At 45.7% G+C, this 22,066-nt stretch overlaps 1 long non-coding RNA gene across 1 annotated transcript in view; it reads left to right on the forward strand.

Annotated features, from left to right (window-relative positions):
- The first annotated feature begins 8,651 nt into the window (after window positions 1-8,651).
- LOC143382296 (uncharacterized) overlaps window positions 8,652-22,066 on the forward strand; it is a 131,697-nt gene continuing 118,282 nt past the window's right edge. The window contains exon 1 of the long non-coding RNA XR_013088955.2: window positions 8,652-8,738. This is a non-coding gene — a long non-coding RNA (uncharacterized LOC143382296). The remainder of the gene's footprint in view (window positions 8,739-22,066) is intronic.

A 22,066-nucleotide genomic window follows, 5' to 3' on the forward strand; every position in this document is an offset into this window, starting at 1 on the left:
AGTGCTGCGACTCACCCAGAATCCCTGCAGTGAGAGCTAGCAATGATCTTCACCTTGGGATCCTCCTATTACATACATAAAGAAACAGGACAGAGGCACAAAGAGGGGAAGTCATTTTATTAGAGACCCACAATTCTGCATCAAGAATGCTATTTTCGGTGTCTGTTTATTTTGGTACTGGAGATTGAACCCAAGGGCACTTTACCACTTAAATCCAACCCCAACTCTTTTTATTTTATTTTTTTGTTGTGAGACAGGGTCTTATTAAGTTGCTTAGGGTCTTCCTAAGTTTCTGAGGCTGGCCTCAAAGCTCCCAAATTGCTGGGATTATAGGTATGCGCCACCACATCTGGCAAAAGTCATTTTTGATAATGAGCAGGGAACTTATTCCATCAGCCTGCTGCCTAGGTACTGGAGGAGGAGTAGAAGGACAGTTAATAGACACTTGCAATGGGTGTCAGATCCCACCTTAGGTTCTATATTTTCTTTACGAATTTTTAGCAAGTTTTATTAAGTTCCTGCTAGAACATGGATGTTGGCTGCATCTTCACATTACAGCTGCAATGAAAAGGCCTAGAATGAGCTGTTCTGATGATATCAAGCCTCTGAATGAATGTTCCTGGCCTCCAGACCACTAGTTAAAGAGAAATATATTCCATGTTTTTTAAGACCACATTTAGGAGATTTTTGTTGTTGTTGTTGTTACCTACAGCCAAAAGGGTAATCACCATCTCAAGCAACATAAAAAATATTGTTTGTTTGTTTCATAAAAAGTATAGAAATGATCTTTTCCTTTTTCTTGCATTCAGGCTCATTTCAGTAGTCCCAGCAGCTCTCCTATAGTCTTCCTCTTACATGATACTGGCTAGAATTGGATCAGTCAGTCCACACCTGAGCTGATCGCTAGCAAGTGAAATGGAATTACAGACTAGGCTGAGCCTGATTCCCAGGAGGAACAGATTTGGGGAAACAGAAGTGATCATAAGATAGATACTGATATTTTGAATATTTAAAAAGGAATAAATCACAAATTGCAGAATGGGTAGGAAAGAGCTTATTGAAATTAAAGCCTATTTATTAAACCCCTCGATATAAACAAAAGGAAAATATAAGTAAGACACCAGGGAGAAATACTCACAATTTATAACAATTATATGGCAAGTGAAGTGTTAATATTCCACAAATCACTTCTGAGAATTTGCCCTAAGGACATAGGCAAAGATCTAGTCACAAAGATGTTTGTAGTAGTCCTATGTTTAATAATGAAAATTTGCAAACAAGATGAATTTCACTAATAAGGTCCTGCTTAAGTAAAATAAGATACAGACTCAAAGTGGCATGCCACAGGCCCATTAAAAACTAATGTTGCAAGAATATATGTGCTGTCATGGGGAGATGATTGTGATGTATTATTAAGTGACAAAAGCAGAATATAAATAATGTATATGGTTTGGTTCTATTTGCCTAAAGGAAAATGGTGTGTGTGTGTGTGTGTGTGTGTGTGTGTGTGTGTGTATATAAGTATCCAGAAGGGATTAGCTAGAAGAGTAGATATTCCAGAATAAACAATGTCTATTTCTGGTGGGTGGTATATTTTTTATTTTTCATTTTCACTGCTTTCAAGCAAAAATAATAAATAAAGGAATTTTAGTGTGGGAACAAATACCAAAAAGTGAAAGAACACCTCAACAGATGGACTTAAGAAAAATATGTTCATAAAAAATGAACAATGAGGGGCTTGGGATGTTGCTCAAGTGGTAGCACGCTGGCCTGGCATGCGTGAAGCACTGGGTTCGATCCTCAGTACCACATAAAAATAAAATAAAGGCATTGTGTCCATCTTAGAAAAACTAAAAAAAAAAAAAAAAAAAAAAAAAGAGCAAAAAGCCCCAAACAAATGTATGGGTATTCGTTCTTGTTAATAAACCAACATGCAATTGAAACAGGGAGAGGGCTGGGCACATAGCTCAGTGGTAGAGTGTTGCCTAGCATGCACAAGGTCCAGAGTTCCATGTCCAGCACTGCAAAAAAAGAAAGAAAACTGAAACACTTCTTTTCTTTTTCCTCCTCTATCATTGTACTGGACTAGTTTCCCCTTATGAAAGGAGCGTACCTTGATTGGGAGTGAAGGGGACTATGTAAGCTCACAGATAACCTTTCTGAAAAAGAATGTGAGGCCCTGGGCTTGATCCCTAGCAACACACACACACACACACACACACACACACACACACACACATACACACGCTCATTTTCTCAGGAGGCTGAAGCAGGAGGATGACAAGTTCAAGGCAGCCTGGGCAGTGTAGTGAAATCCTGTCTCAAAACTACAACCAGAAACCAACCAACCAAAACTTGAACACTTTGGAGGGTTCCTCAACAAATAAAATATTGAATTGCTATCCATTCCAGCAATGCCACTGCTGAGTAAATACCCAAAAGACTGAAAGCAAGGTCTTGAGGAGGTATACGTATGCTCACGTTCACAGCAGCATTGTTCGTAATAGCCAGAGGTGGAGGCAGCCTGAATGTCCACGGATGGGTGAATGGATAAACAAACATAGTATATATGCACAAAGGAGTCTCATGCAAATTGAAATAAGAAAGAAATTCTGACACATGTAGCAATATGGATAAACCTTATGTTAAGTGCAATTAACCAGTCACAGAAAACCAAATACTAAACAATTCCACTCATGTAAGCTACATAGAGCAGTCAAATTCAGAGATAGAAAGGCGGGCTGGGGATGGAGCTCAGATGGTAGAGTGTTTGCCTCTCATGCACGAGGCCCTGGGTTCAGTCTCCAGCAACACACACACACACAAAGAAAGATAGAATGGTGTCTGTCCAGGGCTGGGTGGAGGAGGGGAGAATAGGGACTTTTGATGGGTACAAAGTTTCAGTTTTTCAAGATAAAAAGAGAATTCTGTTTGTTTTTTTTTTTCCTAGAAATTGAACCCACGGGTGTTCTACCATGAAGCTACATCTCCAGCACTTTTTATTTTTTTGTTTTGAGAAAAGATCTTGCCACATTGCTGATGCTGGCCTCAAGCTTACAATCCTCCTGCCTCAGCCTCCCAAGTCACTGGAATTACAGGTGTAAGAGTTTTGTAGATGAAAAGAGTTTTGTAGATGGAGTGATGATGGTTTTCACATCAATGTGAATGCAGTAAATATCACTGAGTTTAAATGGCATTTAAATTTGCAAATTTTATGTTGTGTATATTTTAATATAATTAAACAAATAAATGGGGGAAAAATCTGAGATTTAAGTTCCCCATCCAGGGTTACATGGTGGCAACTGGATTCAAAAGAAGGTCCATCTGACATCAAACTGGACCTCTTTCAGAAACCCTGCATTGGGAGGTTAAAGATGATTGGGGGGTTCAGAAAGTGTTAATTCATTGAGAGCTGCCTGTCTTGTCCCCACTGCCTGAACTTCAGCGAGGCCTGGCTTCATTTCATCTCTGGGGACAGCTCTGCTCTGGAGCACACAGTGGACTGGCTATCAAGTGCTGGTTCTGCTACTTGCTGTTGTTCGACCTTAGTCAAGACTTCTCAGGGCCTCAGCTTGCCTGTGTGATGTGATACCTGGGGGTTATGACAGTCTTTGCTTGAGGGCTGTTCAGAGAAGGCTGGGAAGGTGGAGGAGGGCAGGGCTGGAGGAAGGAGATGCTGCCTGGAGAGCATTTGATGTGCTCTTGGAAGAAGAGACTGGGGCTCAGCCACTGAAGACAGAGCCCCAAAGAAGGATATTCTAAGAGTAAAGAAAAACTCAATGAAATAGGACAGTTAGATTCCAAGTGGTTAGGTTGGGAAGAGAGAGAAACCTGCCTCTTCCTAGGGTAAACCTAGGGAGACTATTGAGAGACCTTCAATGGGATGAGAACTGAATTCAGAGGAAGTAGCTCGCTTGTTGCGGAATCCAGAGGGAAGAGATGAAGTTTATGTCAAGTAATGCCTGTGAGCAGAAAGAAAATGGGTGGGTGAATCATGGACCTGGTCACTGGATAGACATTGAGAGGAGGGGGGATCTGTCATGACGACTCCTAGGGCATGTGAGGTCAGCCAGAAAGGACAGGGTAAACTTCATAGATGTCATGCAGACATTGGAATACAGGCAATGCCTTCCTCTTTCTGCTGGGTAAATGTTCACTCCTCGGGGTTTGGTCCTTGTCTCACTGCAGATACACTCCCTCCCTACAGCAATGCCACTGCTGAGTAAATACCCAAAAGACTGAAAGCAAGGTGCATCTACCAGGATTTTACATGTTGATGGCTGCTAAATGTTACTGTCTTCAACTGAAACTCCTTCCATGAGACAGGACACCTATAGCTTGCTAGCTCCTTAACCTCAACTAGTCCACCATCAAGGACATCCTAGACCCTGCCTATATCAGCACTTTCTCCTTCTGTTTCCCATCCACATGACCAGTATCCCCAACCCTCAGTTGCTTAAACCTGAAACCCAGCCATCAGCCTTGATCTGTCCCTCTCTTCCTCTGGTGGGTTTACATAGTGGGTCTGTTCTCCTGAATGTTCTTTGTGTCCAACCCTTCTCTACCTCACCCAGGTGAGCCCTACTCCAGACTATGGCCACCTCCTGACTGGACTTAGCTTCCTGTCGTGTCCTATTGAAATCCACTCCCTGCATGATAACCAGTGTGCTCTTTCTAAGGAGCAGGGCAACTCCGTCTCAGCCTGTTCATAGGTCTTCTGTGGCTGCCTCCTTTCTTCTGGATAAAGGGGCCAAAAGCATGGAATTCAAGGCCTCTCAGGAGTCTTGCTTGACCTCTTCTGTGCTGTCTAACCTTTTCCAATAGTGATTTTGTGTTCCCATCATCCCTAGCTGTCAAGCTCCACATGGACACATACTGTCGCCTTTGGTCAGCTGTTCCCACTCCTTCTGTCAAAGTAGTAAACTCCAATCTAATTTTCTAAGTTTCAGCTCAGATCCTACCTCTCCTGGGGAACCTTTTCAGCCTTTGCCAAGTGCTTCTCTGAGTCCCTACCACTGAGGACACTAGCCCTCTCCTCCTGCTCTCATGAGATCCAGGATGTCCACTGATTGACTGATTCACTCACTCCCACACTCACTCGTGGGCTCTGTATGTGTGGGAGCTGATGCTGGAAATACAATGGCTAGCTCAAAACTGTGGTTCCTGACCCCAGAGAAGATGATGACTGTGACTGTTGGCCTGACTGACCCAATGAGCCTTTGTTGAATGACTGATGACCTTGTTCTGCTGGGCCTCCCAGGCCTTTGCTCTTGCTGTTCCTTCTTCCTGGAACTCTCTCTCTAGTCTCCTTTTCTGGGTCGGATTATCTAGAATCTGATGGCTTCTGGCTCATCCTTCTCTAGTTCTTCCCCTGAATTTACTGTCTCACTAGCATTGATCACTATGGAAATGGTCTTGCCCATTCACTTACAAGTCTGTGCTTCTCACTAGAATGCAGTCTCCCAGGAGCAGGGACCTTGCTTGTTTTACAGCGCACAGAGTCCTGGGGACTAGCCCAAAGCCTGTCCCAAATAAGGAGTTCAATCATGTTTGATAAAGGAATGGATAGAGTTTTTAGAAGAGGAAGCAGATAAAGAGAAGAGAGGGACTGGTACTGAGCTTGAAAGTATTGAATTATAGACCCAATAACAACAACCGAGGGAATTACAGTTAATGGGATGCAGAGTAGAAGTTGAAGGACAATAACACAACAAATAGAGGAGATAAAATAAAGGGAGGGGGGAAAGTGTGCTAAAGTTACAGCCAGAGTTGCCTGCTCTCTAAAATGGCAAGCCAACACATGAAGCACCACTCCTGCAGTTTTTTTTTTTTTTAATTTATATTTTGGTTGTAGTTGGACAACTTATTTTATTTAATTATTTTTATGTGGTGCTGAGGATTGAACCCAGGGCCTCCCACGTACTAGGTGAGCATTCTACAGCTGAGCCACAATCCCAGCCCTAAAGACTATTTCTACTTTTTTTTTTTTGTGGTGCTGGGGATTGAACCCAGGGTCTTGTGCATGCAAGGCAAGCACTCTACCAACTGAGCTAGATCCCCAGCCCTCCTGCAGTCATTTTTTGCTTTTTCATCTTTACTTTTCAGAACCTTTGTAGGATTATTTAGGGAAGAAAAGTATATATCATCTGGGTAAAGATGTTTAAAATTTAACAATTGTTTGGCTTCATGTTGGTCGACTTTTCTTCTATTAAGAAAAATTAAGTGGTAGAGTGCTTGCCTAGCATGTGTGACCCACACCCCTCCCCCACCTTAGGGGAGATCCCCAGCAACAACAACAACAACAACAACAAAAAACGAAAACAAAAACAAACATACCAAAACCCCAGAAAATTAAAGACTTTAAATTAAAAATAGCAACTATGGGTAAATGACATTGCAAAATAATTTTATTACATTGTAAAATACATTTATTTTTTTCTATTGATCTGTCAACCCTACATCCATTCATGTATCAATGTCTATATCTACCTCTGTCTAGAAAGATGTCTAGGATTTATTAACATTCATGAGTTATTTCTGACTAGTAAAATTTATTTTTTATGTATTTTTCCCTATTGTTTAATTTTTTTCCTTTTTTTTTTTTAAATACAATGCACATATGTATTGCATCCCTTTGGCAAGAAGAAAAATGACTTAAAATTGGAAGCAGATATAGCAAAATATTTGTTCTGGGTGTAGGGATATTAAAATATTTTCTTCTGTGAATTTTTTACTGGAGGGCTGGGGATGTGGCTCAGCAGTAGAGTGCTGGCCTAGCATTGTTCGAGGCCCTGGGTTCCATCCTCAGCACCACATAAAAATAAATAAATAAAATAAAAAGGTATTGTGTGCAACTACAACTAAAAAATAAATATTAAAAAATATTTTTTTTTACTGAAAAAAAATATTTATATTTTTTAAAAAGGAACTTTTAAAAAGAAGAAGAAGAAGAAGAAAAGAATATACAATTAATGTAACAAAGACCCAGACAAAGCAGTCAAGGTCAAGGTCAAAGTTGAATGAGTCTCCGAGAAGACGTGTTTTTGAGTCAAGAGGGCTTTTCTGCGCAATGATCCAGAAGTACCAAGGGCTTAGCGTCTGCGGACATCCATCGGGGAGCCTAGTTGAGTCTGTCATTGGAAACTGGACCTCTCAGGAGGAGGTTAGTTCCCTAAGGTCTTGGTTCCTAGAAAAAGTTTAAGCTGTGAAAGCAATCCGTTCTGTTTCTCCAGACTCAGAGGTTTGTGATCATCTTCTCTCACTATGTTGGAAGGTAGAGGCCAACTGTAATTCTGAGACCTGTCCAGCCCCTTTGCAAGGAGCTGAAACAAAGCAGGTGCTCCGTGATTCTACATAAAGATGAGAAACAGGCGGTACAGGGCCCTCAGCTGAAGGCTGCTCTTCTCCTTTAAGAGAGAAGTATTCGCTTCGCAAAGATGCTGTTGGAAGAGGAGCAACTGAATCCGGCACCGAGGGACGGTGGAGACAAGACCCGATGGGGCGCTCAAAATGACAGTGGATGTAGTGTACTGGGCGGAGAAGAGAGGGGCCACCTTCTTTTTCATAATCCTGAGAGCATCTGTGGCCCGTGTCTTCTTTCTATAGGGTCTGTGTCGGTCTCATCTTTCACACCTCCGCGCATCTCAGCAGGCGGCCTGGCTCCGCGTCAGTGCGCATAAAGGTCGAACCAAACGGAGGTAGCTTCTCGCGTGTGTCTAGTATTGCATTTTTATGGAGAAAACGAGACACTCGCCTCCCAGGTGGGAGGCCACTGCCCTTCCTTTGGAGGATTATTGGGCATTCAAGGAGCTAGTTTAATACAGTGTGGGTCTGCCTGGAGTGGAGGGGGAGTCACGGAGACAGCTGGACTTTTGCACAGATTTGCAATTTAGGCCCCCGGGAGAGTGGCAGACGTCTGAGGAGGCGGGAAGATGTGTGTGTCCCTCTCACCAGGTCCACAGATGCTGGGTGGTACCCATTCAGACCACTGGAGATGGAGCTGACCCGGGGGTCTTCTGTGGGAACTGCATCATTTCAGAGCATCTTGATCCTTGTAATTCACTGAACTCTATTTCCCCATCTGCAAAGTGGGAGGACTCCTTGCCTCCAGAACGCTGGGGGAGGGGGGTGGTGGGGAGGCGGGCATAGAGGAACTGCGGGAAGCTCAACACGCACGCTAGCTGGCATCACCGCTGCGTGCTTGTGGGCTGCGGGGAGGGTGGTGAGACTGCGCCAGCGCCGCCAGGACCCCCAACATAGAGCGGAGCTCGCTCTCCCCCGCGCCATCTGGGCCCTCGGCAATCGCGGTGTCCCAGGCCCGCCCCGCCTCGTGCGCGGCCCTCCCTGGCTTGGTGCCCAGCACTGCCCAGGCAGCGGACAGAGGGGCGCATGGGACAGCGGCCTGGGGCGGGGGATTGCCGGGCACGCGGGGATCCGGGACGCACGCGGAGGACCCGGAGGCGCGCTCTTCCCCCTCCCCCGCGGCCGGGAGCTCGAGCCGCCGTGACGTCACGGGCCACCCGCCAGCCCCTAGCTCCGCCGGGCAGAGCGCGTGCGGCCGCCGAGCACATGGGCCCACGGGCCGGGCGGGCTGGGGGCGACCGGGAAGAGGAGGAGCAGTCAGGAGCCGCGAGCAAGGATGGACACCCGTACCTCCCGGAGCCCCCCAGTGGATTTTCACGCGGAAAGGATGTTGGCGGTCCTGGTGACCCGTGGGACAAGGCTGGATCCACCCTCCAGTAAGTTCCAATTTGTCCTTTGCGTTTCTGGAAACTCGAGCCTTGCTTGGCATTGCGGGTAGGGATGCGCAGTGAGTAGTTGAATGGAGGAAAGGGGCTTTCGGATTCCTGTGTGTGTGTATTAACCGTGCACTTTCCTCATCCCGGGACCCAAGACTGGCAGCGAGTTTGGGCGTGGGGAGGGGGAGGGGAGACGTGACACCGAGTGGCTCGTGCCTAGAGGTAATTCTGGATTTATGCACTTGATCAAAGGCGTATTACCTAATCTCTAAAAATAGACCCCTCTCCAGCAGCACAGATTTGGGGCCGCTGATGTGGTTTGGAGGCCCCATTTGCAAAACTAGAGGTCTGTGAACTGTATGATGCTCCCTCCATCCTTTGACCGGTCCTCCCTCCCACTCCCAGACACCCCCTCAGGGCTGAGTGAAGGTGATTTCGAAAACTCAGTAACTGTGTTTTGAAACTTTCTCTGCATTTGCACTGGCCTTCCTGGGTGTGCTGGGTGCCCTGGCACTCTCCTCATGGTCATTCTTTATGGATGGGTTGTTGATTTGATTAGGTTTGCCTTCCCTTGGCTCCTGTGCTCTTGTTTGTGTCAGTGTTTGTGGTCTGCTGTAGACTTTCAGGAAGAGCAGCCATGAAGCTGCATGTGCCTGGCCTGTGGATATGTATTTGCAGGAGTGGAATATTCTGTTAAGAGTTCTGACTTCAGGACATTCTACATTCACTTGTGAGGAGTAGGGACAGGATAGTGTTTTTTTTTTTTTTTTGTGTGTGTGTGTTTCTTTTCCAAGCTTGTATTCTCCAAGTCCCCTCTCACCGACTCCGACACTGTCAATCCCACTAGGGGAGACCCTGGAGAAGCTTGTTTGTGTGGTGGGTGGGTGGGGGCCCTGAGGACGCAGGGACTGTATCTGCTGAACCATGTTATAGGATGTTGCAGGCCTATTTTGCATATGGGCAGTGGCAAGTCGAGGCTTGTTCAGTTGCCACAGTCCTGTGGTCACAGTTAGTCTTTCTGAAGCTCTAATCAGCCGAGAAGGAGTTGCATCGATCCTCCAACCCGACTGGGACTTACTGAAAGATTTATCAGGGGAAAAGCCTTCGTGAAAGCTGAAGAAGGACCAACAGAATCCATTCCTAGGGAAAACCTAGCTCTCTCCACTATTTGAAATGAGTTACATCTTGGAGGTGAGAATGTGCCTCGTGGTGTGGGGTGCTGGCAGGAGGACCCAAAGAATTCCACTTATGGGTCTGGTGACAGAAAGGCTGGGTGGGACCATGGTGGGCTGTAGTGCTGGATCAGCTGACCTGGAGGTGACTTGTTATGTGATTGCATTGATTTTTGTCTTTTTTTTTTTTTTTTCTTGGTTAAGAGTGGATTCTTGTTGCTTTACCTGCCTTAAGTGCAGAATTTTACGTAAGCTGGCTCTCTTGAAAAGTAGAAGTAATCATCTTTTTTTGATTGATTTTCCTCTCTCACCTCCCCATCCCCCCCCCACCCCATTTCTATAGCTGTAGCTTTGCAGGGCAGGAAAGAGGGAGTTTTTTTCTAGGTTCTCAAGTATCTGGTTTGTATGATTGCTGGACTAAAAACCTGGTGAACTGTCACCGTCTGCATCAAATCATTCCTTGGTTCTTGAGTTTAGTTTTTTCTTCTCCCTGCATGGCAGGCCGGCAGGCAGGCAGCCATACTAGCTGAGTTCGGCAGTGTTGTGTTTACCATGCCCAGGGCCTCTGCCTGCCCAAGAAGGACACTGTCCTTGGACAGCTCAGCAAAGGAATCTCCTGGACCATAGACACCCTCCTTTCTTCCTCTGTGACAGTAGCCCTGAGTTTGCTCAGACCAAGGGCAGATGGTGATGGTTTTCCTGGGGAAGCCGAGAACCTGTACTGGGTGCTGGTTCTTTGGAGGTGGTGCGGGCCTGCTAATGGTTGTACTTCCCTGTGCTGTAGATGCTATGGGGCTTTTTCTTTTGTATTTCCAGTCCTCGTGGTTATGAACATGATATTCTTTTTTTTTTTTTAATATTTATTTTTTATTTTTTTTTAAGTGGACACAATATCTTTATTTCATTTTTATGTGGTGCTGAGAATCGAACCCAGTGCCTCATTTTATTTCATTTTTATGTGGTGCTGAGAATCGAACCCAGTGCACTTGAGCCACATTCCCCAGCCCAACATGATATTCTCTATGTCTTTTCCCTGATGCCAGTTTGTGATCTCATTAAGAGGCTCGACCTTCCCTGTCTATACCCTATGTCTGTCATGGGACCCTGACCCGAAGAGGGAGCCAAGCAACAATCTGAAATAAGATTAGCTACTGAAGAGTCCCGTTGACAGTCACATCTACATATTTTCTAGGAAAAAAATCTCAGAAATTCCAGGCCTTATGCACACTGCTGAGTGAGCTCTTTAGTTGGAGCCTCCTCTGTTTCTTTTGTTTTTCTGGCACCAAATAATCGAAATAACTACAAAGAGTAATAAGAAGAATTAATAATAACAACAATAGTAGCACAGGTGGTGACTGAAATCGTTGATCATGTGTAGCCCTCTCTTCACATTTACTTTCCCCATAACCTCACAAGGCACTTATAAATAAAATAAAATGTCCAGCAATGACCGAGTTCTTTTGGTAGGCCAGACTTGAATCTAAATGCTTTACAAATATTCTCACTTAATCTCCCAGTAATCCTGTAAGATATTATTATTATTATTTTAAATATTTTTAGTTGTAGATGGACACAACACCTTTTATTTATTTATTTGGTGCTGAGATTCAAACCCAGGGCCTCACACGTGCTAGGCAAGCACTGTACCACTGAGCCACAACCCCAGCCCAAGATAGGATGATTATTATTTCGAATGGCTCAGGGGTTGAGTGTTGCCCCAGGCCACATGGCCAGGTATCTATGGAGCTGATTTGAACAGGACCACGTGACTCCCAGGCCCATTCTCAGAAGCCAGAGGATGGTGAATTTTTAAAAAAAAATATCTTTATTTTGTTTACTTATTTTTATATGGTGCTGAGGATTGAATCCAGTGCCTCATATGTGCGAGGCAGGCGCTCTCCCACTGAGCCACAATCCTAGTTCGAGGATGGTGAATTTAAGAACAGAGGATGTTAATTGGCCTTGAGCAGGGTGTCAGAACCTGTCCACCTGGATTGGGCATAGGTGGAAACCTTAGCCCCTTGCATGAAGAAGATACCATTTGCTCGTTCTTACTGTCAGTTTGTGGAGCAGGCTGAGCTGAGACAGAGGGGCCAAGAGGTCTTGAGTGATCTACAGTGCTGGGAGAGTCCTGTGCTGTGGTGTAGAAGGGGCCCTTTGGGGCCTGGGCAGGAGCCTTGTGTGGATAGAGGTCAGAAGCCTCAGTCTTAGTGCAAAATCTATGATCATTTGCAAAAGACTACATCCAGACGTTCTGCTTGGCTTCATGACCAAAACCCTTCAAGGACTGTTTTCAGAATTTAATTACTATCATCTCTCACAGCAGATGGGAGATAGAGCTCTTTTGCCGTGATTACTACTCCCATTTGCAAACTGTTCTGAGCATCCACCTGTAAACTGGGGGTGTTTATGTCCTATAGAGAGACCCTTGGTGGCCCTCCCCAAGCCCTGTCATTAAGAACAAAAAGAGTAGCAAGGTGTGGTGGCGCCCTCCTGAAGTCTCAGCTACTCCTGAGAATGAGGTGGGAGGATCCTTTGAGCCCAGGAGTCAAGATCAACCTGGGGGGGCTGGGGATGTGGCTCAAGCGGTAGCACACTCGTCCGGCATGCGTGCGGCCCAGGTTCGATCCTCAGCACCACATACAAACAAAGATGCTGTGTCCGCCGAGAACTAAAAAATAAAAATATTAAAATTCTCTCTCTCTCTCTCTCTCTCTCTCTCTCTTAAAAAAAAAAAAAAAAAAAGATCAACCTGGGAACATAGTGGTACCCTGTCTCAAAAACAAAAAATAGAACGACAAGAATGGTTCATAAGGCAAGACTTAAATATATGATGCCAAAATGGTCTCATTCTTTTTTGTGTGTGTGTGAGTGCACACGTGCACACGTGCACACGGGCTCTGGGGATCAAACCCAGGGTATGGTAAGTGGTCTACCCCTGAGCCACACCTGTAAGCCATGATGTCATTCATCTTTTTTTTTTTGGCTCCCGGGATTGAACCCAGAGGTGCTTAATCACTGAGCCATATTCCCAGCCCTTTATTAATATCTTATTTAGAGTCTCCCTGATTTGCTTAGGGCCTCTCTAAGTTGCCGAGGCTGGCTCTGAACTCCTGATTCTCCTGCCTCAGCCTCCCGAGCTGCTAGGATTACAGGCGTGTGCCACCGCACCTGGCTCATTTTTTAATTATAGGATTCTGAGTTGTTCTTTTTGCCTCTCATTTATTTATTTATTTTGAGGTTGGGGTGGGGTTGAAGTGTTGATTTTTGTTTACCTGCCTCTTTTTGGTCACTGACCCTGAACTTGAGGACAGGGGCACCTGGTGCCTCCATAGCTGTGGTGTCTGTTGAATCAGGTAGCTGCCAAGATCTGCTTCACCTTCAAAGAAACAAACAGCCCGTGTGTCCACTGTCATTGTCTTTTTAGGTGTGAAACAGCTGACATGGTGGGAAGTTGGGGCTTGCCGGCAGGGAAAGAAAAAGAAAGAGGAAAGCCGAGGGACTGAGTATGGACCCAGGTTACTTATGAGCAAACTTCCCCTGGGTCTCCTGGCTGTAAAATGGGGCTGATAAAGCAGCCACTTCACAGGCTGCTCTGAGGAGGAAATCAGTGGTAAGCAGAAGGCAATCAGCAGAGGGCCTGGGGCGTACCCAGCACTCAGTAAAAGTGAGCAAATATTATTACTGCCACAATTATTGAGTTTCATTGCTTCCTGTGGCTTCATAAAGCAATGGTTTCTGAACCAGTCTTAATGTACAAAGGTAATGTTCTGGACATAAAACATAGATCATGAGATGGCAGTGACTTCCCCAGAATTCTTTGCATGTATCAGAAAGAAGCCCTGGCCGATAGAAGCTAGGAAGGGAAGAAGGCCAGTCCGCTGCAGGAGTGGGTCTCAGGAAGCACAGGAATCAGAGGGCACATCCAGCTGCCCTTGCACATCGCCCACACTCCCCGTCCCTCCATTTCCTCAGCTGCTGAACAGGGAGGACAGTAGTTACCCTTTCCCAGGGATGGTGTCCAGCACTTAGCACAGAGGCGGCTAGCCCCCGAGGAAGGCATAAAACCAATTGCTATTGATTATTATTTTTTAGGGCTCTCATTTTCCTGGTGAATTAGCCCAGACATTTGCTGCTCCATTCATGATGGATCCATCCATTCATTCATTTACTGAGCACTTGCCGTCTGGGAAGCCCTGTTCTAGCTGATGGAGATGCAGCAGGAGCAAAGAGACAAAATTCTCTGCTCTTCTGTAGCTTCCGCTGTCATGGAGGGTACAGAGCGGGTACAGACAGTGTGGTCTTCTGAGTCAAGGACAGATGGAATGAGTGTGGGCAAAACTAGACCAGCGTCAGTGCAAGATCAGCCTGGCCCTGCTGTGCTACTGGTGCCTGGCACAGAACACGGCCCGTGGTGGTTACCGTGGTAGTGGTAGTTACTAAGCTCATCGTCATTATTAGTTTTCTTTGGTGGCTGCCTTGTGAAATGACAACCTTCCTTTCTCCCATTTCTCAAGTTTTATGTTTCTCCACAGCTTTTACCTTCCTGGAGAGACCCTACATATTGTTTGTCTTTTCCCTCTACATGGCAAGTTCTGACAGGTGGAGGACCACCAGCCTCTTATTCATCCTTTCTCATGATTTCAACTTATAGATTTTGTGTGTCTGTCCTGTACCAGCATCATTCTAGGTGCTGCGGATGCAGAAAGGAAGGTCGAAGGACAGACTTCAATGTTAGTAGAACTTAACGTCGTAGCTGGGTCAGGTGGGTGAGGAATAGTAGACATAATAAATACAGACATCCACGGTGTATTGGAGGGCCGTGAGTTCTATGGGGACAAGCAGAGCCAGGTGACATCTGGAGGGCTGGCGTGGGGTGCAGGCTTAGGTTAGCTAGTCAGGGTCAGCAACATTGAGAAGCTGACGCTGGAGCTGTCCGGGAGGAGTTAGTCTGCAGTAGGGTGTTTTGGGCCCCAAGACAGAGGCCCAGGGCAGGAGTGGGCCTGTGAGATGCAGGAACAGCACAAAGAGTGAGTGAGAGGGGTGTGGGGGGAGCAGGTGGGCAGTCTTAGGAGCACTGCATGCTGAGAGCGACCTCAGAGAAAGGTTGTAAAGCTTTTGTCTTTCACTGGGTTACATGGAGATCCACTGGAGGGGTTTAAGCAGAAAAGTGAGGTGATCTGATTTAGCGTTTAAAATCATCAGTCTGGCTGCTGTGTCGAGAGGAAACTGAATCAGGGTTTGAAGTCAGTGCACCCCGGATCCAGTGTGCTGCAGGTGCTTGGTCCAGGCTGGAGGCAGGAGGTGTGGCCATGCCATGGGCTTCTGGACCCCTCACTCCAGTGTCCTCAGCACCTGTCCAGTGCTGTCCAGCATGGTAGCCACTAGCCTTATGTAGCCGTGGAATACTTGAAATGAACTCGAGATGTGCTGTAGGTGTTAAATATACATCAGATTTTGAAGTCGTCGTACAAAAAAAAAAAAGAAAGAAAGAAACATTTCATTAATCCTTTCTATTATTATTTTCATTAATCCTTTAAAACGCTGGTTATATATTGAAGTGACAATGTTTTGGATAAATTGGGATAAATATAGTATATTAGGAAAGTTAATTCCTCCTATACCTTTAACCCTATTTATTATGGCTGATAGGAAATCTCAGTATCATCCAAATCATGTGCTTGGATGATATTTCCACTGGTCAGCACTGCTCTGGTGTCACTCCTGGGGCCTAGTGGGTGCTTGGTGAGTTGCATGAGTGAGAACCAGGCAAAGGGGATTCTGCAGTAAGACACCATCTCTGTCTTCAGGAAGCTTCCAGGATGAGAGAGGGCAGATGGCTGATGCCTGCTGGAAAGCGGAAGGTGGGTTGGAGGGACCATGGCCAGTTGTGTCTGCTGTTGCTGGAAGCCTCGCCTAGGGCAGGGTGGATGACAGACCTCTTGTCTCAGCAGGGTGTTGGTGACAGTATGCAGCTCCCAGGCCCCAGTGTCCTGGAGAGGAAGGCAGGGTGGGCTGGGGCAGGCTGCCCTTGGAGCAATAACTGACTGGGTCCAGTCAGCTGAGTACTTTTCAAGGATTCTGAGCAAGGAGAGTGGGGAAAGGTGTCTTAGGCTTGTGGAAGGTGGATTTCAGGAAGATAACCTGAGTTGGGGATTCCCGTCCCATGGTGGACACAACTGTAAGTAGGGAAATAAATAAATAGATTTATTCATATACAGAAGAACATACATACATATATATATATTTCTATTTTAAATTGGTGCATTATAATTATATATAATACTGGGATACACTGATATTTGTACGTGACTAGGGAAATTTAAATGATATTTCCTCAAATGAAATCTGAACCTTAAGAATCCAAAGGAATAACCTATTAAAAAATGTTATTTCTGGAGTGGGTCTGTGGATCCGTGGTAAGTGCTTGCCTAACATTTGTGAGGCTCTGAATTGAATACCAAGTTTTTTTTTTTTTTTTTTTGCGGGGCCGGGGACAGTACTGGGAATTAAACCCAAGGGTACTTTACCACTAAGCTAGATCCCAGCCTTTTCAAATCTTATTTTAAGAGAGGGTCTGGCTAAGTTGCTGAAGCTGACCTCATTCTTGTGATCCTCCTGCCTCAGTCTTCCTAGTAGGTGGGATTACAGGTGTGCACCACCATGTCTAGTTTTTTTTTTTTAAACAGTATCATGATGTGCATGTTGGTGTCTTGATTTTTTCCATTGCTGTACTGCTAGGTCATACCTATTTCTGAGTATTATAAATGAACAAAACATTTATAATATTATAATATCACAATAAATGTTATAGTATTATAAATATTATAAATGGCCCCTAGTAATATTATAATATTATAAATGTTACATATAATATTATAAATATTATGTATTATAAATATATATTATAATATTATGATAAATATGTCATATGATAAATGTTTTGTCCATGCCATTTTTATTGAGCAAATAATATTTCTATTCTGTGACTGTTTTCTTGTTGACGTCATTCCTTTGATTTGGATGCCTAGCTCCCCAATAGATTGTTTACCTAGACCAAGTTTTCTATTTTTTATTTTTTCCTAAATCTCCAATCTTAGGATTTTCAAATCATAGCATCTTAATATTTGTAAGGTTTCAGGTAGGTATGTGGTCACGAGGTTTGCACAGCCACATTTGCTGTTCTCTGGTGAGATGCAGAGCTTGTTGCTGTCTGTGACCCGCTGATGTCCCCTTTGCATGCCCTACGGTACATGCTAGCCACATGTTGGCATCTATTGCAAGCCCTTATTCAGCAGAGGTTTGTGGACCACCTGTCCGGGGTCAAGCGTTGTGCTGGGCCTGGGCTGTTCAGTGGTGAGAGTAGATGTAGAGCCGCTACTTGAGGGACTTACTGGTGGGGAGACAAGCGAGCAAATCCATTTACAAAAAGAGCCTCATTGTAGAGAATATTGAATTGACAGAGAGAGATGGTTCACATGGGAGAGGGCCTTATCACTGAAATCCTGGGTGAGGACCTGGTGTTTGTGTGACACGTAAAGACCAGGAGGGGTTAACCAGGGCAGAACCAACAGGAAGGGCAAGATTGAATAGGTCTATATGCTCAAGAAAAAAGCTCATCTAAGCAACAAAAACCAGAATGGCAGGAAATCCAAATAAAAGACTCACATTTGCAACATATGTAACATTATAAAGCGCTGACATCCACAGTGAGTGAAGAGTTCCCCAATGTCAGTGACAAAGCGACAGACAGCCTCCTAGCAAAGAGGGCAAAAGATATGAAAGAGCAGCTCCCAGAAGAAGAACGCAAAATGGAAACTAAATGTGAAAAGGTTCCGGATTTTGCTAGTTAAGTAGCTTTACTGAGGTAGGATCTAAGATGAAAATTTAGTCTTTTTTTGTGTACGGTGCTGTTTTGATAAAATGCAGAGAGCTGTGTCACGTCATCACCACCCTGAGATATAGAACTCTTCCATCACCCCCAGATTCCCTCCTGTCCTGTGGCTTGCGGGCCCCTTGCCTTCTTATGAAGGCGTTGGCTTTTCAAATGTGCAGGCCTCTGAGTTGATCTCCTCCCTTGGCACATGCATTTGAGATTCTTTCACGTGGTTGTTTCCATCAGGGGTGTGGCATGGTGTGTTGGAGAAGTGGAATTTTGTGATCTGCATGTACCATGTGTCTATCCTCCCTTTGAAGGGTCTTTGGGTTGTCTTCAGAGCTACATGCTTCAGGTTTTAAAATGTGCCAGAATTAGGAAGTGCTGGTGGTCACCTGAGCAGTCAGGATTCTCCAGCTCAGCTAGGAAACAAGTTGGCAGCATGTCATAAAATTGGAAGCGCATGTGCAGCCTCACGCCCTGATAAATTTGCAGAGCCCTTGTTCATGCTATGTGTTATTTAATGATGTGAGCCTTTTTTTGAGGAGCAGGGCAGGGGTACTGGGGATTGAATACATGGTGTTTTACCACCGACTGAGCTACATCCCCAGACCTATTTATTTATTTATTTTTTGAGACAGGGTCTCATTAAGTTGCAGAGTCTTTCTGCTAAATTGCTTGGGCTGGCCTTGAACTTGCAGTCCTCCTGCCTCAGCTTCTCAAGTGGCTGGGATCACAGGCATGCATATATATAAAATTGACAAATATTTTACTTACTTTTGGGGTACATGTGGTATTTCAACACATGTGTACATGTAATGTTCAAATCAGAGTAAGCATATCTGTTTCTTCAAACATTTATCATTTCTTTGGGGGTGAAATAATTTATCTAGCTTTTTTGAAACACGTAGCACATTATTGTTGTCTGTAGTCATACCTACTATGCAATATAATACCAGAAATTATTCCCCCTCTCTAATTGTAACTCAGGCACATGCCCTCCTCATCTCTTAGTGCTTTTTAAAAGGTTAATATAGACACCTATACACATCGCTTAAACATTTGTCAAATATGTAGAAAGGGAGCCGGGCGTGGTGGTACATGGTATAATCCCAGCTATTTGAGAGGCTGAGGCAGGAAAATCACAAGCTTGAGGCTAGTGGTAGAGACCCCTGGGTTTAGTCCACCCCTGAAAAACAAAAATAAAAATAAAATCAGTTTGAGGAGGGCTCCATCAGCCTGTGTGAAGGCCCTGGGGGCAGGAAAAACTGGGCAGTATTCCGTGGCAAGAGGCTGGTGTAGCAGGAGTAGCGTGGCCTGGGACCTGGTCTTAGAAGGCCTTATAGGCTCTTCTGAGTCTTTGGGGGCTGCTCAGGGGTGTGGGCCTGATTTGATTGGTCAGTTTGATGGGTAGATAATGAATTAGACAGTCAAAGGGGGCTGCCCCCTGTTAGAAGCAATTTGGGGAGAGAGCAGAAGCCTGCTCTTGAATTGGAGACGGAGGGAAGAGGATGAATTCAATATTCCTTTTGGAGGTAGGAAGGATTTTTGCATCGTGGGCCTGCTGAGGTAGCCAGGAGCCTTCCAAACCTGCAGGGGCACTTGGACTTTATCCCACAGGCTTTATCCTATCCATAAAAACCCCTGCTAAGGCAGGGTTTGAGCCAGGGCAGGGGAGAGATGGGAGTGGGTCACATCTCTCTCCCTGTGATGTAACCAGCCTGGCGCTCAACAGTCTAGTTAATGTGGCTGAGAGTAGTTGCCCTCTTGCTGGCTACTTGATTTTTCACATTTTCAAAAGGAAATAGGAAAAGGAAGAGGTCCTCGGTGTGGAAAGTCCCTTGGAATTTATGGGAGAGAGACTTGGAAGGCAGAGGTCCCTTCCGGCATTCATTTATAGTGACAGGGTTTGTTCCATAGCTCCAGTCCCCTGAAGTCATGACTCATGCAACTGGGGCAGGCAACAGCTTTGGGATCTGGATCTCCAAGCCAGTCCTCTCAGTTCCAGATTTTAAAAGAAAAAGATCATCTCTGCATGTGACACATCACTTTTTACAAAACAGATGACAGCATCGGGTCCATAAAACGCCAGCGGAAGGCCAGACTGTCTGAGCTGGACAGACTGGTTTATGGCCAGAGGATGCAGCTGGTGAGGACAGACCTCTCACAGGACTGCCTTCCCCTCAGAGCACCTGGAGGTGATGGCCTCTCATAAGCCTGCCCTCCCAGGGGTCTCCAGCTGGACCTGGTTGAGGGCTGTCACCGCCTGTGCTCTGTGCAAAGTCCCCGGCTGGCCTGAGTCCTCTTCTGTTTTCGTCTGGTGCCTGGAGGTTCCAAGGCAGTATCTCTTCCCTATTGTGACTCTGGACATTCCACACATGCTTTCCCCATTAGAAACACATTTCCTGCACATTCATTCCCTTTAAAAGCAAAAGCAAAGGGTTTTAAAAAAATAGGAGTGGAGATGGAAAGGGAGACAGTATTTCAGTAATGGTGCCATATAGACACTGGCCCGGCAGCCACCACTTAAGTGAGGTTTTCGGTTATCTCTGAGAGACTCCTGCCACCCTTGGCCATGACTGTGCACCCAGGGCACATCCAGTCCAGTAGTGGGAGATGCCCCACTGACGCCAGAGCCCCCCCTTCTGAGCACCAGCTCCTTTGTGTGGCAGGTCCTGGCAGGAACATCCTCCTGTCCCGGAGGAGCCTCACAGGAGTGTGAGCTTTCCAACTGGCAGACAGGATCCTGAAGCTCAGGCACTTAAAAGCTTTGAGCGACTTCCCATCATTAGTCCAGAGCCTGCTGCTTGGGGCCCGTGCACAGAGCACTGAATGGTGCTGTCAGTAGTGGGGCTGGGATAGGAATCCAGTCCTCGCCGGCCTTGGAGACTGAGCGCCTTGGCCCTGTGGGCAAGTAAGGCTGTCAGGTAGAGCCTGCTGGCCAGTGTGGGCATGATTAATTTAGAAGGTTTGGAACAATGTGGTTCTTCCAGAGGATTCGTGTCTGCAAATTCTTTTCCAAGATTCTCTTCGGACAACGTCAGAGAATCAGCCAGCCAGGCCAATGGAATCAATCCCTTCCTCCACTTCCTCTCCTAAGGAGCTTCTGCTTACACTTTATGACTCCACTGAGGGCTCACCTCCTCCAGGAAGGACTCCCAGGGGGCTTCTGAGAGCAGCCGCTTCAGGTGTCCTGCCTAAGTTATTGTACGTCATACCTATAATATCAGGTTGCTGCAGTGGGTTCCTGGCAGGGGCTGCAAACTCAGCTGTTTAGAGGGAGGAGTAGATTATATATAAATACATCAGGTGTGCTCCAAGCATCCTGTGCAGTAGGAAATGTGTAAGAACAGCTGGCTGCTAATTACAGCTCCCTCCTCCCAGCCTCCCCAAGCCAAAAAGCAGATCCAATGTTGCCAGAATGTCCTTTTTTTTTTTTTTTTTGGTACTGGGGATTGAACTCCGGGGTACTCAACCACCAAGCCATATATATCCTCAGCCCTATTTTGTATTTTATTTAGAGACAGGTTCTCACTGAGATGCTTTGAGTTTCGCTTTTGCTGAGGCTGGTTTTGAACTCGCAATCCTCCTGCCTCAGCCTCCCAAGCCACTGGGATTACAGGCGTGTACCACCACTTGGCCAGAGTGTCCATTTTTAAAAGAGAAGTCCAGGTTACCCTGGTTTCAGTCCTGAACATGGTGTGGGGGAGTGATTAAAAAGTTGGGGGAAGGGACCTTTTTAAATATAAAATTTCTTGATTTCAGGAGTTTTCAATTCATATTTTTAAGGAACCCTCCTATGCCAAAGGAAACACTTGTGGGCCAGATGGGGGCCAGCAGTTTACAACCCCTGGTTGTTATCTGTCTCCCTCTTTCATGAGCAGCTCCCAACATGACAGCCCCTCCTGCCTGAACCTAGGCTCCTGGCAGCAAGCCACCCAAATGGTGGCTTCTCCCCCCTGAAGTGGCCCTGAGAGAGCACCCCCACGGTGTGAATGTATTTCCCTTACAACTCTTTTCTATCATGTCACTCTGTGTTGCTCTTCAGTTTCTTCTGTGCTTTAGCAATAGGCTCTGTGTTTCTGGATAAGTCCACATCTTTAAGGTTCTAGATAACGCTATTCTTCTCCATTCCCTCTACATGTTGACTCTTTTTTTGGGGGGTGATGAAGGTGGGAAGAGGAAGCATATCCTGCTGGTTAGCATGGGTCTCCATAATATGTGGGTCTGTGTTACTAAGCAGCCATGGTTTCCGGCCAACCCACTGACTTTTGCCCTCT

This window comes from Callospermophilus lateralis, chromosome 16, assembly GCF_048772815.1.
Source record: "Callospermophilus lateralis isolate mCalLat2 chromosome 16, mCalLat2.hap1, whole genome shotgun sequence".
Lineage (NCBI taxonomy): Eukaryota > Metazoa > Chordata > Mammalia > Rodentia > Sciuridae > Callospermophilus > Callospermophilus lateralis.